The sequence below is a fragment of the Bufo gargarizans genome, chromosome 10, assembly GCF_014858855.1.
Source record: "Bufo gargarizans isolate SCDJY-AF-19 chromosome 10, ASM1485885v1, whole genome shotgun sequence".
Lineage (NCBI taxonomy): Eukaryota > Metazoa > Chordata > Amphibia > Anura > Bufonidae > Bufo > Bufo gargarizans.
This window is the reverse complement of record NC_058089.1, coordinates 45427658-45442308: the sequence shown is the minus strand read 5'-3', so window position 1 is coordinate 45442308 and position 14651 is coordinate 45427658. Positions and strand designations below refer to the sequence as shown.

The 14651-nt window shown below is 46.5% G+C and overlaps 1 protein-coding gene across 1 annotated transcript in view; it reads right to left on the bottom strand.

Moving 5' to 3' along the window:
* TAF6L (TATA-box binding protein associated factor 6 like) overlaps positions 1-14651 on the bottom strand; it is a 49395-nt gene that overhangs the window by 7576 nt on the left and 27168 nt on the right. The window lies entirely within an intron of this gene.

Sequence of the window (14651 nt, the reverse complement as noted above, 5' to 3'; positions counted from 1 at the left end):
CATTATACCCATAGATTAATACATTAAAGGGTCTAGTTTTTAAAATGGGGTCACTTTTGGGGGCGGGGGGTTTATATTAACCTGACACTTATAAGTCTCTGCAAACTTGGCTTGTTGCAGGAAAAAAAATATGTACTTCAAAAATGTTTAATTAATGTTAAAATGGTAAGTCTCCTAAGGCTACTTTCACAATTGCGTTTGGGGTTCCGCTTGTGAGATCAGTTTGAAGGCTCTCACAAGTGGCCCCGAACACATCTGTACATCCCCAATGCGGATCCATTCAGAATGCCTCAGTTTGGCACCGTTTGGCCTCCGTTCCACTCAGGCCGTGCGGAGCCAAACGGATCCGTCCCCCATTGACTTTCAATGGAAAGTCAGGAGTCCCTATTGTGTACTTAAAGGGAACCTGTCACCAGGATTTTGGCCATAGAGCTGGGGACATGGGCTGCTAGATGGCTGCTAGCACATCCGCAATACCCAGTCCCCATAGCTCTGTGTGCTTTTATTGTGTAAAAAAAACGATTTGATACATATGCAAATTAACCTGAGATGAGTCCTGTACGTGAGAGGAGTCAGGGACAGGACTCATCTCAGGTTAATTTGCATATGTATCAAATCGTTTTTTTTACACAATAAAAGCACAGAGAGCTATGGGGACTGGATATTGCGGATGTGCTAGCGGCCATCTAGCAACCCATGTCCTCAACTCTATACCCAAAATCCTGGTGACAGGTTCCCTTTAACTTAACTGTGTACATAACTGCCCCCTGCTGCCTGGCACCACCTGATCTCTTACAGGGGCTGAGATCCGCACAATTAACCCCTGCCGCACCCGAGGGGTTAATTGTGCGGATCTCAGCCCTCTGATCGGGTGCTGCCAGGTAGCAGGGGCCAGACCCCCCCTCCCTCCCCAGTATTAAAAGCATTGATGGCCAGTGCACCCCCCCTCCCTCCCCAGTATTAGCATTGGTGGCCAGTGCGCCCCCCCCCCCCCCTCCGTCCCTCCCCAGTATTAGCATTGGTGGCCATCGCACAGACCTGTCACTTACCAGTAGGAGGAGCGTCGGCCGGCCACAGACAGCGCAGGTAACTATAAGCTAAGTAACCATGGCAGCCAGGACTGCAGTAGCGTCCTGGCTGCCATGGTAACCGATCGGAGCCCCAGCGATAACTGGGACTCCGATCGGAAATGCCGCTCTGCTGCCACCAATGATGAAGGGGGGGGGGGGGTTGTTAGCCTGTGGCCATTGCCACCAATGCTGAGGGGGTTAATTGTGCGGATCACAGCCCCCTGTAAGAGATCAGGTGGTGCCAGGCAGCAGGGGGCAGTTATGTACACAGTTTTTAGTATATTCTAACTTGAAGCGTCCTCATCACCATGGGAATGCCTCTGTGTTAGAATATACTGTCGGATCTGAGTTTTCACGATCTGAAAAAGCTATTATGCAGACGGATCCGTTCTGAACGGATACCATCGTTTACATTAAAGGTGCGGATCTGTCTGTGCAGATACCAGACGGATCCGCACCGAACGCAAGTGTGAAAGTAGCCTAAATTTTTAAAAAAGTTAAAGTTTTTTTAAGTGCAGCCAAAATAAAGTTGTGGAAATATGTTTCTGATAAAAATATTGAATAGTATTTATGTATGTGAAATATTGCAGTTGAAAATAGGAAAATATGCCAATTTTTTTTTATCAAGATACGCATATTGTATTGGTAAAATTTTACCACATAAGTAAAGTACAATATGTGACGATAAAACAATGTCGGAATTACTTGGATGTGTAAAACCTTTACGAAGTTATTCTCTGCTAAAGTGACACATGCCAGATTTCCGAGCATGCAGATGAGCTTCCCTGAGGGAGCGTGGCCTGGTCGGGCATGTAGGAAGACGTGCTTGCGGGGAGCTCCGGACCTGCCGTCTACTATCCTTCCTTATCCTCCTTCTGCAGCGCTCGCTGTTACACTAAAGTGTTATGGGGGACATCGCTGGAGGCGCGGATTCTGCCTGTGATATTATGACCCGCACCGGGAAGAGAGACAAGGAGCTGAGGGACTCCTACGCCAGCAAAATAAGATGGCACCGCATCGGAGGTGAGAGCCGCGGAGGTTGCGGCCCGCCTCGGTAAATATGCCCACTCATCCTCGGTGCCCCCTCCTGTAGTGACTACCGCTCCCTCCAAATCTCCTGGGCATCCTTAACCCTCACTGAAGGAGCTGGCTCTGCGCATGGGATCCTTGCTATGGTGGGAGTCTCTGCCCTACAGATTCCTCCTTGTGGTACTGGGTCTGTCCCTGTGAAGTATGGCCAGCCTGCTACTGAGAGTAGTGAACCCACATCTAAAGATATCTATGCTGCTGTGCAACAGTGCAGTAGCTCTCTTCAGGGGCGTAGCTATAGGGGGTGCAGAGGTAGCAGTCGCTACCGGGCCCAGGAGCCTGAGGGGCCCAAAAACCCTTGTGCCGCATGTGAAGATAATGGTATTATAGAAAGTGCATGCTATTCAAGTTACACCTCTGGCCAGAGGTAAGGGGTTAGGTCAACAATTTGCCATGGGGGGGGGAATGCCATTTCAATTTTTGCCTCAGGCAGCACAAAGGCTACGTGCTTCCCTGCCCCTGGCCACAATGCACTGAGAGAGGGGGGGCCCAAGCTACACTCTTGCACCAGGGCCCATGAGCCTTTAGCTACGCCCCTGGCTCTCTTGCTCTACTTACCACACATATGGGCAGCTTGCAGGAGAATGTTTCTCTCATTAGACAAGATCTTAAAAAGGTTAGTGAGAGGATTACAGAGGTTGAGGTCAGAGTGGGTACTACTGAAGATCAACTGCCCCCTGTTAAGAGGGATCTTGCTAGGATTATACACAACGTGACTCTGCTGATGTCTAAAACTGATAGCCTGGAGAACAGATCACAGAGAAATAACCTCCGGCTAGTCGGGGTCCCAGAAAAGGCAGAAGGTACCGATCAATTTTTTGAAGATTGGCTCATGCTTAAATTTGGCAAAGATTCTCTATCCTGTGTGTTTGCCATTGAGATAGCACATAGGGTGCCATTCCGTGCTCCACCACCGGGGGCCCCCCTCGCCCAGTTTTGATGAAGCTATTGCACTTCAGAGATAGAGACACTATCCTTAAGAAAGCGAGAGATCATCCTGAGCTTCTAATTAGTGGGAATAAAATCGCTATATATCCGGATTTTTCTGCCAAGGTTTAGCAAAACTTGAGGCAAATTTCAAGTGAAACGCCATCTCCAGAACCTGCAGATTCCCTACTCTATGCTGTATCCAGCCAAGCTGCGAGAAGTGGCACATGGAGAAGTCTGCATTTTCGAAACTCCATTGGACGCGGCACAGTGGGTGGACGCCAATGAACCTGCGCTCAAAACATCGGCGAAGAATGGATGAATATTCCTCATACAAGGTTTCTGGAACTGTGTTGAATCCTACGGGAGCAGAAAGATGCGCCTGATAAGTAACACAAGCCATGGTTGTGTGTTTTGACTTTATTTTTTCTTTCTACAAAAGGACTCTTGTTTATAGCGGTATTAGGCCACTTTCACACGGGCGAGATTACCACACGGGTGCAATGCGTTCACCTCACGCATTGCACCCGCACTGAATACGGAACCATTCATTTCTATGGGGCTGTGCACATGAGCGGTGATTTTCACACATCACTTTTGCGTTATGTGAAAATCGCAGCATGTTTTGTATTGTGCGTTTTTCACGCAACGCAGGCCCCATAGAAGTGAATGGAGCTGCGTTAAAATTGCAAGCATCCGCAATTCGGATTCGGTGCGATTTTCACGCAGGGTTGCTAGGAGACGATCGTGATGGGGACCCGATCTTTATTATTTTACCTTATAACATGGTTATAAGGGAAAATAATAGCATTCTGAATACCGAATGCATAGTGCAATAGCGCTGCAGGGGTTAAAAAAATTATAAATTTTTAACTCACCTTAATCCACTTGTTCGCGCACCCGGCATCTCTTCTGTCTTCTTCTTTGAGGAATAGGACCTTTGATGACGTCACTACGCTCATCACATGGTCCGTCACATGATCCATCACCACAGTAAAAGATCATGTGACGGACCATGTGATGAGCGCAGTGATGTCATCAAAGGTCCTATTCCTCAAAGAAGAAGACAGAAGAGATGCCGGCTGCGTGAACAAGTGGATTAAGGCGAGTTAAATTATTATATCTTTTTTTTTTTAACCCCTCCAGCCCTATTGTACTATGCATTCTGTATTCAGAATGCTATTATTTTCCCTTATAACCATGGTATAAGGGGAAATAATACAATCTACACAACCTTGAACCCAAACCTGAACTTCTGTTAAGAAGTTCGGGTCTGGGTACCACATTCAGTGTTTTATCACGTGCGTGCAAAACACATTGCACCTGCGCGATAAAAACTGAACAACGAAACGCAATCACAGTCAAAACTGACTGCGATTGGGTACCTACTCGCGCGGGTTTGCCGCAATGCATCCGGACACGCTCATGTGAAAGAGGCCTTAGTGATGCAAATTGCACTAGCATCTGTTCCTGTTCTGTAGGCACTAGGCTACCACTGTTAGAATTCTCTGTGACTCAGATCATTCAGACTACAATTTCGTGGTCTGTATTTCTGGTGCGCTGCAGAATTCACTATTCATAGGGCATTCCGTAAGACCAACCCGTTATATAGTATCTGATCGGGTGGCGTGGTCTGCCGGGCATGGAGTGAAGACGCACGCTGTATGAGCTCCCTTGCCATCCTGACTAAATCCTGCTCTGCCTGCGTGTTTAACCAGCCTGAAAGCATGTAGAAGCGGTGTGGACACTTACAGAAGCATCCGGTGCAGTACTTCGGGCGCTGTGGGGTAGAGAGAGGGGGCGGCTGAGCGCTGTCGCGGTTACGGACGGAAACAGAGGTCCCATCGGTGAGAGCTGTCCAGGATCCTGAGGCGCTTCGTTGGTGGCCGGCTACGAGCGCTTTTGCTGTGCAGCTAAGTCGCCGCCTGTACAGGAGGACATCGATCTCCCTGCGTCTCCCCTCCACACGTGGCGTTGGACAAGTAAGGGGGGAGGAAGTTAACCCCTGAAGAGGTAGGGGAGAGAAGGGGTTACCTGCAAGTGCCTCTGGAGGGTGGTGAAGTAAGGGGCCTGGAGCCCAGTTAACGGGCTGGGCACCCCATATTGGTATAGGCTGAGAAGCCACAACAGAAATCTGCCTATGAAGGCAATCTACATTAAGGGGAACGCTGTCTCCTGAAACTGCCTCGCAAGTAAAGATAAAGGACTATACTGTTGTCCATACCCCCTCCTAAGGTGAAACTATCACTGGTGGCGGCTGCAATATTTTATCTGAAGCCTAAAGAGTCGCCGATTACACCCCCTACTCTACACCTGCGAACAGCAGAAGCCATTTATCAATCTCACCTATGGGCCACAAAACCACGACATCTGCCAGCTCTACACCAGCCAAGGAAGTGGTAGATAATAGGAGCCAGACTGACATAAACCAGAGTGGCGCTGTGAGTGCTGAGCTCCAAACTGACAAGATAATGACTGCCATTGCTGCATGTCAGGCGGGTCTAACAACAAAGATCGATCACTTACAAAGCGACATTAATTGTCTATGACATGATATGGATAAAATGAGAGACCGCACTAAAGAGGTGGAGCGCCGCCTGGGTGATGTGGAGGACTGTGCAAATACCACGTCTGAAACAACCGGAAACCTGCAAATACAGGTAAAAATCTTGGTGGCCAGAGTCAAGGATGCGGAGAACCGCAACAGAAGGAATAATGTCAGAATCCTGGGACTACCCGAAAGGGTGGAAGGCTCCGCTCCAGAGGTATACGCTGAGCAATTGATTCGCACTATATTGTGCCCGATTGAGTTGTCATCCAGTTTTGTGGTGGAGAGAGCCCATAGGATCCCTACAAGACCATTACCATCAGGGGCTGCTCCCAGGCCTTTCATAATGAAGATATTAAACTACAGAGATCGGGAAGCCATTTTGGCGGCCGCCAGACAAAAGAAGGACATTCAAATTGGAAATGCAAAGTTATCCTTCTACCCTGATTTTACAGCTGAGGTGCAGAAGCAACGGCAACAGTTTTCAAATGCCAAGACTCGTCTACGGGAGCTGGGAAAGTACGCAATGATATACCCGGCCAAGCTGAGAATCCAAGAGGGAGACAGAGCCAGGTTCTACCAGACTCCAGAGGAAGCAGCTGACTGGATTGATCGACAGCGTCCGAGATGAAGTGAAGGTCTATGAAATCGCAGAGAACTGCTGCAAATGTTTTGCTCTACTAATGGAGCTCTGCTTATATTAATCTGGTCCTTAGGTGACACACCTCAGCGGTTGCGGGACAGATATGATCCTACACGCAGATAGCAGGATAGTATAGTAATACCAGGAAGTTTTGGTACTGACAGGGGTTAATCTCAGTTCAGAGTTATCACTCTCTTTTGAATAGTTTTGAGGGACTTAGGTCTTATATTATGTCTTAGTTTTTTTTTAGGCAGACTGTGTCTTCCTTAGTTTACACTAAAAGGATTGGTAGGTTAGGGATTTAGAAGCTTAGACGAGTTGGGGGATGTCTGGGCAGGGTGGGTGCAGATTGGGATGTTCTACTTTAGATACAAGTTGGAATGTGTGTGTGTGTTAATGGGGCAGTGACACTGGAGGAGAAGGGGATATATAAGCAACAATGGCTATATGTAAGCTAATTTCCTGGAATGTCCGGGGACTCAATGACAAAGTTAAAAGAGCGCTAGTGTTTAATTACATTAAGAAGTATAACCCAGATGTTCTTATTTTTCAGGAAACTCATCTCCGGGGTCAAAAGACCATGGGTGGGATCTGTTTATCATGCAACTTATTCTAACTACACTAGAGGAGTTTCCATACTGGTCAGTAAGACTCTTCCATTCCGGCTGATGTCTGTGCACATTGATCTGGCAGGGAAATATGTACTGCTGCAGGCTAACAGAGGTTGTGACGTCTCAATAGTAGGTATTTATGTACCCCCACCGTTCGAGAGGGAAGTGGTTGATCAAATCATGCCCTGCAGCTCCCTTGTTCATATTGGGTGACTTTAATGCCACGCTAGATAGCAATCTTGATAGACTTAGGCCTTCTCCCAGACATAACCCCGCTTTACTATATTGGGCGCAAGAACATCACTTGACGGAGATATGGAGGAACTTATACCCTAATACAAAGCAATACTCCTGTCACTCGACCTCTGTTAATGCATTGTCCTGTATAGATCTGGCCTTTACAAATCAGGGGGGCTTTTATGGGTGAAGGCTGCAGAGTATTTGCCAAAGGGGTATTTCAGACCATGCACCCTTGCAGATAGTCCTTACATTGCTGAGCAGTAGGCCGCGTTCTACTTGAATCCAAAGCAGCTAGACGTCCTTCCTGTGGGAGTGGCGTGCAGGGAAGCTATTTCAACATATTGGGAAGTTAATGAAGGCTCCTCCAATCCACTGGTGGTATGGGACGCAAGCAAGGCTGTCTTGAGGGGGTACTAAAAGCGGCGTTAGCAACACATAGGATGGAACTGCTCTCTTCGCGGGTGAAATCAGAGGGGAAATTAGATGTTGCAGAAAAAGCATATATAGATGACCCCACGCCAGAGCATCATTTACTCTGGTTATTAGCTCAAAGACAATACAATTTATACTTATGCTGATATACTTGGGAGATGTAGGCCATTCCTTGGAAGCTTTACTAGAAATAGTGGATTTATATGGAACATTTTCAGGATTACGGGTCAATTGGGCCAAATCGGCATTATATTTGGTTGATGAGTTGTCCCCTCGTCAGTTCAGGTGGTGAGTAACTTCACTTACCTGGGGATAGTCATACATAAAGACGTCACCCAGTTTATAGATTTAAACATAAACCCGGTAGTTAAATATGTTTTGCAAAAACTGAAAGCTTGGGAGGCGCTACCACTATCACTGATAGGGCGCATTAATATATTTAAAATGATCCTTCTTCCCAAGCTACTGTACATATATAGAGCAACCCCTTTAACTTTGCAGAAATCTCATTTTCAGACCCTAGACCGCTTACTAACACCCTTTTTATGGAATAATTCCGTTCCTCGCATAGCTTGGGATACTTTGGAAGCTACTAATGAGAGAGGTGGCCTGGCACACCGGATATGTATCTATACTACACTGCGACACAACTAAATTATGCTGCTTGGTGGATTAAGGCAGACCCTTATAACCCGGTGGTGGTATTGGAGGCGGCTCTTATGGGGTCGTATGAAGCTATGACGAACTTAGTGTACAGAGCAGGGAAGTACCCGGTTAAACATTTTACTTCATTAATGGCGGGGAAGATCAATGCATGGAATACTTTTGCGGGGGTGGGGATGGAGAGGGAAGCAATATACTATCCCCAGTGATGCCCTTGTGGGGAAATCCCAAACTGGTGGAACTAAATTCTCTGCCTGATTTTAAGTTCTGGCCGCAAAAGGGCGTTACATACCTGACAAGTGTATGAAGACTGTTTTTTTTAAACTTTCTCAACCTTGCAAACAGAATACTACTTACCACAAGCATCTCTCTTTAGATTTTTTCAACTGAGACATGCTTGCGAATCCCAGTTTGGGGCTGGTCCTTTGAGGCTAGACTATAATGCAGTAGAGAAAGTTGCCAGACGGGCAAACCATACTAAAATGGTGTCATCTTTTTACGCTTTCCTTCTATCCTCCTGACCTTCGCTGATGGCAAGGGCTTTTCTCAAATGGAGGGCTGATATTCCTGCATTGGAGCTGCCGGCCTCCTGGAGGGGGACGGTGATTTGTGCACGGGATCGGCTGATTCAGACGAAATGGTTACACAGAGTCTACTATACCCCAGTGAGATTGGTACGCATGCATAAACTTGCTTCAGATACGTGTACAAGATGTGATAATGGCATGGAGACCCTACTACACATGGTATGGGAGCGTCCGGTCATTGCTGAATTCTGGACGCAAGTACATGACTATCTGGATGCTCGTCTGGGGCTCCCAGCAGTTATAACACCTGAAGTTAGTCTGCTAGGTCTTGTCAATTATATTATTCCGACTAAACATACCAAAATCCTTTATAGGCTGCAGATGTTTTATGCAAGAAAGTCAATTCTGCTAAACCGGAAGCCCCCCCCCCCCCCCCCCAAAAAAACAACAACAACATTGTCTCCTTTGATCCAGCTTATTAATGCCACATTATCAGTATACAAGCTAACTTACGAAGCTAGGGGCATACCGGAAAAATCTGGGGTAGTTGGCTGAGTGCAAACTTGGTCACCGTGTAATGGGGCAGGAAGAGTTTTGAGATGTCCAGGTCACTGCCAGTATGAATGTGTGCGTGAATGGAGACAGGTCTTAATAGAACAATTCGACTTCATGATAATAATTATGCTTTATGACTGATGTGAATTACATTATAACCTTTGCATTTGCAGACACATTGTCTACATGTAATCCTATTATTTTGCCTGTCGGTTATACCTTGTTGAGGGGGTTGTTCCCCTATTTAAAAAGTTAGTTTATTTCTGTGTAAATGGAAAAATAAAGCCTTTAAAAAAAATATAGTATCTGATCTGTTCTTATGTTTTTGACTGTTACTTTGACGTATGGGTGCCCGGCTACAGGGTATATTTTCGCCCTACTTGTTATTTTAAGTGTTGGGTTACCTCCTTTATGGAACTCATCCTTTGAAGCTGTATTACTGTTTATGGTTGTATTATGGGGGTAGGGATTGGGTGGGTCTGGCAATGAGGCGGGTATGAGACATATTGGGTCTGAGTGGAAATGGCGGAGGGGTGACCTAAGTATACGGGAGGTACCCCTTGTCACTACATGCAATTCTGAGAAGTATGGCTTATAGGCTTAAAATAGTAGGATGGAACATAAGGGGCTTAGGGGACCCAACAAAGTGAGCTGCGATGTTTTTAGCGCTACAACGTTTCCAGCCTGCAATAATATGTTTATCAGACGCATCTGATTCCTACTAATACCTATGTCATACACAAACCATGGATGGGTTCTTACCACTCCACGTTTTCCACGCATTCCAGGGGTGTAAGTGTTCTCGTGCACAGATCTATGTCGTTTGTCTGTCATTCGTCCCATATAGATTCTGCAGGAAGGTATGTGTGCTTACATTGTACATGTAATTATTTCTCCTTTGTTTTAGTGGCAGTGTATATTCCTCCCCCTTATAGTAGTGAAGTGTTGAAGGAGATTATAGTATACGTTGAGGGGCTCTCTCAGTGTCCCCTGCTAATAGTGGCCGACTTTAATACCTGACTTCTGCACGGCTGGATAGGGCAGAGACACTAACTTTGCCACTGTACTGCGGGAATTGGACCTGCATGACATATGGCGGGTGAGAAATCCAAATGTGCGCCAGTTCCCATGCTTCTCCAGCTCCCATCATTCACTGTCTAGGATTTATTTGACTATAGGGACCCTTGATGTATTGTCTCTCGTGGTGGAGGCTACGTATTTGCCCAGAAGTCTATCTGACCATTCCCCTATTTATGTGGAGCTTCAGTTAGGTGTCCGGCATTCTTTTGGAGTTGGTACGTGGAGACTTAACCCTTTCTGGCTGCAGCTGGTAGATGGGGGATACAGGTATTGAAGAGGAGATTAGGGAATTCTTCGCTACTAATACGGGGTCGGCGCCTCTTGGGGTAGTGTGGGGTACGTGCAAGGCATTTATCCGGGGTCTTTACATTCAACGGTTGTCATAAAACGAAATCCAGGGAAACTAAAAAAAGACTTCAGGCTCTAGTCGTAGAAACAGAGGAGAGGTTTGTTAACCACCCCTCAAGTACCCAAGTAGTCATTTATAGCAGCATAGGCAGGTTTAAAGCAACATTTCCTTCACACTACGGATCATAAACGTTTCTTTCTGAAACAAAGGTATTTTGAAGCGGGGGAAAGTTCTGGTAGATTTTTTGCCAGAGTTGTCAAGACGCAAGATGGGCTTTAAAAAATATTGTCTATGCGAGGAACTGATGGATCTGTGGTTACGTCAGACGCAGATATATTGGAAGTATTTCATACATATTTTGAATCCCTGTATAGAACAAAGCTTACAGTCGATTCCTCTAATATTACTGAATATCTCGGTGGGATTAGTGTTCCACGGCTCTCTGCGGAGAGTGTGGCCTATCTAGACTGGCCCTTGACGTTACGAGTTAGAATTAGTGCTCAAATCCTTCCCAAATGAAAAGGCCCCTGGAATAGATGGCTTGCCAGCTGAGTTTTTTAAAGAAATATAGCAGTGTCCTATTGCCCCAATTGCCATCTGTATTTATTGATGCCTTTCTAACAGGAGAAATGCCTGCTTCCATGAAGGAGGCCATAATTGTTGTACTGCCCAAGCCTGGAAAAGATCCCAACCTCCCTGACTCGTATAGGCCAATCTCACTATTGACTTCTGAGGTTAAGATTTTAGCTAAAGTCCTAGCGAATCGATTACAGTCATCTCGACCATTATACATAGTGATCAAGCGGGATTCATGCCTGATAAATCCACCTCAGTAAACCTTAGAAGACTCTTTCTTAATATTCAGGAGGGCAGAATCGTATGGAGGACAGGCCATACTTTCCCTAGATGCGGCCAAGGCCTTTGATAGTGTAGAATGGAACCATCTTTGGGCAGTGCTACGAGTCATGGGCTTTGGGAAAACCTTTATCTCTTGGGTTAAATTACTATACCGGGCCCCACAGCTAGGATTAGAGCTAATGGAGGTATATCAGAGGCATTTAAACTGGGCAGGGTGACGAGTCAGGGATGACCGCTATCCCCTCTCATTTGCCATTGCGATTGAGCCGCTGGCATGTCTACTCCGTTCTTCAGACAAAATTGTAGGATTTCCTATAAGAGCTGGGGAAGAGTGGGCATCTCTCTACGCTGACGACATGCTCATATATGTGGGGAATATAGAGAAGGCGCTAGAACCTATTATGTCCCTCATAAAGGCTTTTGGTGACAGGTCTGGTCTTCGTATTAATTGGGATAAATCTACTCTGTTGCCGCTAGAGGTGTTCCCTGTTGATTTCTTCCTTCGGTCCACTCAGCTGCAGATTGCTCATCAATTCAAATCTCTGGGAATAGTGGTCTCAATGAACCTGGAGCATTACGTGAAAAATAATATGGAGCCGCTCCTGGGCATCATGTCTGAAAAAATTAAGGCGTGGTGCAAACTCCCAATGTCAGAAATTGGTAGGTGTAAACTCCTTAAAATGGTTCTTATGCCAAAACTCATTTATGTCCTGCATAATTCCACGGTATAGATACCTCGCTGGATCTTTCTTAGAATAGATAGACTATTTAAAAGTCTGATTTGGCGCAATAAAACAGCTAGGATCCGACTAGATACTTTGCAGAGAGGGAAAAAGGCAGGGGGGGGGCTCTCTATCCCTAACTCCTGGCTATACTATATATCTTCACAGCTGCAGCAGCTGAGGGGGTGGGGAAGGACTCCTGGGGACGTTGCGTCTGCCCGGCTGATGGCATATTTCATAGCCCATGATTCAGATAGCTTTGCTGGAACATAGTGGTCTCTCTGATAAGATAGCGGGATACCCTACACTCAGTATGATATATAAAGTCTGACAGAGGTGTCGCGTACTGTTGTCTGTACAGGGTTTCACCCAGGTCACTCCTGTGTGGAAAAATCCCCAGCTGCCTGAAATATTTCGCCTTGGGACCGTAAAGGTGTGAAATTCTTAAATCAGCTGCAAAAAGATGGTGAGTTTAAGTCCTTTGAGCAACCTAGAAATGAGTTTGCTCTTCCTCATACAGCCTTTTATCAGATTTTGCAGCTAAGACACGCTTTTCAGGTTCAGGCGAAATCTATGTCACTTAGGCTACTTTCACACTTGCGCTTGATCGGATCCGTTCTGAACGGATCCGATCATATTAATGCAGACGGAGGCTCCGTTCAGTACGGATCCGTCTGCATTAATAACTTTAAAAAATTTCGCAAGTGCGCAAGTAGCCTGCGCGGATCCGTTCAGACTTTCAATGTAAAGTCAATGGGGGACGGATCCGCTTGAAGATTGAGCCATATGGTGACATCTTCAAGCGGATCCGTTCCCATTGACTTACATTGTAAGTCTGAACGGATCCGCACGCCTCCGCACGGCCAGGCGGACACCCGAACGCTGCAAGCAGCGTTCAGCTGTCCGCCTGTCCGTGCGGAGGCGAGCGGAGCGGAGGCTGAACGCCGCCAGACTGATGCAGTCTGAGCGGATCCGCATCCATTCAGACTGCATCAGGGCTGGACGGAGGCGTTCGGGTCCGCTCGTGAGCCCCTTCAAACGGAGCTCACGAGCGGACCAACGAACGCTAGTGTGAAAGCAGCCTTAAGTGTACGACAGTCCCACTGTCTCAACAAATCCTCACGGGTAACTCCTCGAGTGGATTAATTCCGTCAAGTATAAATGGGAGGGGGAGGTTGGACCAATAACAGAGGAGCAGTGGAAGTCGCTATTGGCATTGACACCTCAGCTATCTCAGCTTCGCTCTGTGAAGGCCAACGCATGTCCCAACTGTTTCTTATCCACCGGGTGTACAGGACTCCGGCATTTCTGTTCAAGATAGGAGTTAGACCTGGTGCATCCTGTCCTCGATGTGGAGTGAGTCCTGGAGCACTTAGTGTTTTCACTTAGTGTCACGCCTCCTAGGGAGCTGAGCTATACCCAAAGTGTCCTGTGTCCCCCAAGGAAATGGGTGAGAAATGCCCTTTCTTGTCCGCAATTGTGGACAAGAATAGGACATCTTCTATTTTTTTGCAGAAAAAAAGTGCAGATGCGGACAGCACATTCCGACCCCACTGAAAATGAATGGGTCCGCACCTGTTCCGCAAAATTGCGGAAAGGATGCAGACCCATTTTGCAGACGTGTGAATGGACCTTAACTTGTGTCTCCCACTACAAAGCGGTCATAAAAACGGCCCTTAGGTGGTATCTTACCACTGAAAAACTGAGCTACATATATCCTGGCTCCTCAAATCTCTGCTGGAGAGGATGTGGAGGCAGGGGGTCACTATTTCATGTAGTCTGGTCTGGCTAGCTTCCAGCTCATATGCTCTGTCTCTAAGATTCAGATCAAAGGCATTAGCCTTTCTTCTTCTTGGCATTATGGACTTCCCAACACACCTACGTACAGTAATAGCACATGTTTTGCTCTCCACAAAACTACCCATCATGAGATACTGGAAATCCCCTGCAACTCATCCAAGAAGTGGTGGCGATGGTATATACTACCTGCACCCATAAAAAAATGATAGCCCTTATGAATCACAAACACTCCAAGTTTGCCTCTACGTGGCAGATTTGGCTGTCCTCCTCTAATGCAGTTGTATCCGACCCATAGAAGAGCCCACCTTAAACGCCAGAACCGAGAGTGCTCTGTTACTGTTGTTGCTTTTGTTCACTTATGTTATATTTTGCTTAAAGCTTTTCTATTATCTTTCTTGTATCCCAGTCTATTGAAATAAACTACCACTTCCATAAAAACAAGGATGCAATGGGGACATTATTAACTGCTTTCACTGCTCTTAATGTTCCTGTATCACTATAGTCCCATATGTCAATGTTGCACTATGATCTGAGTGA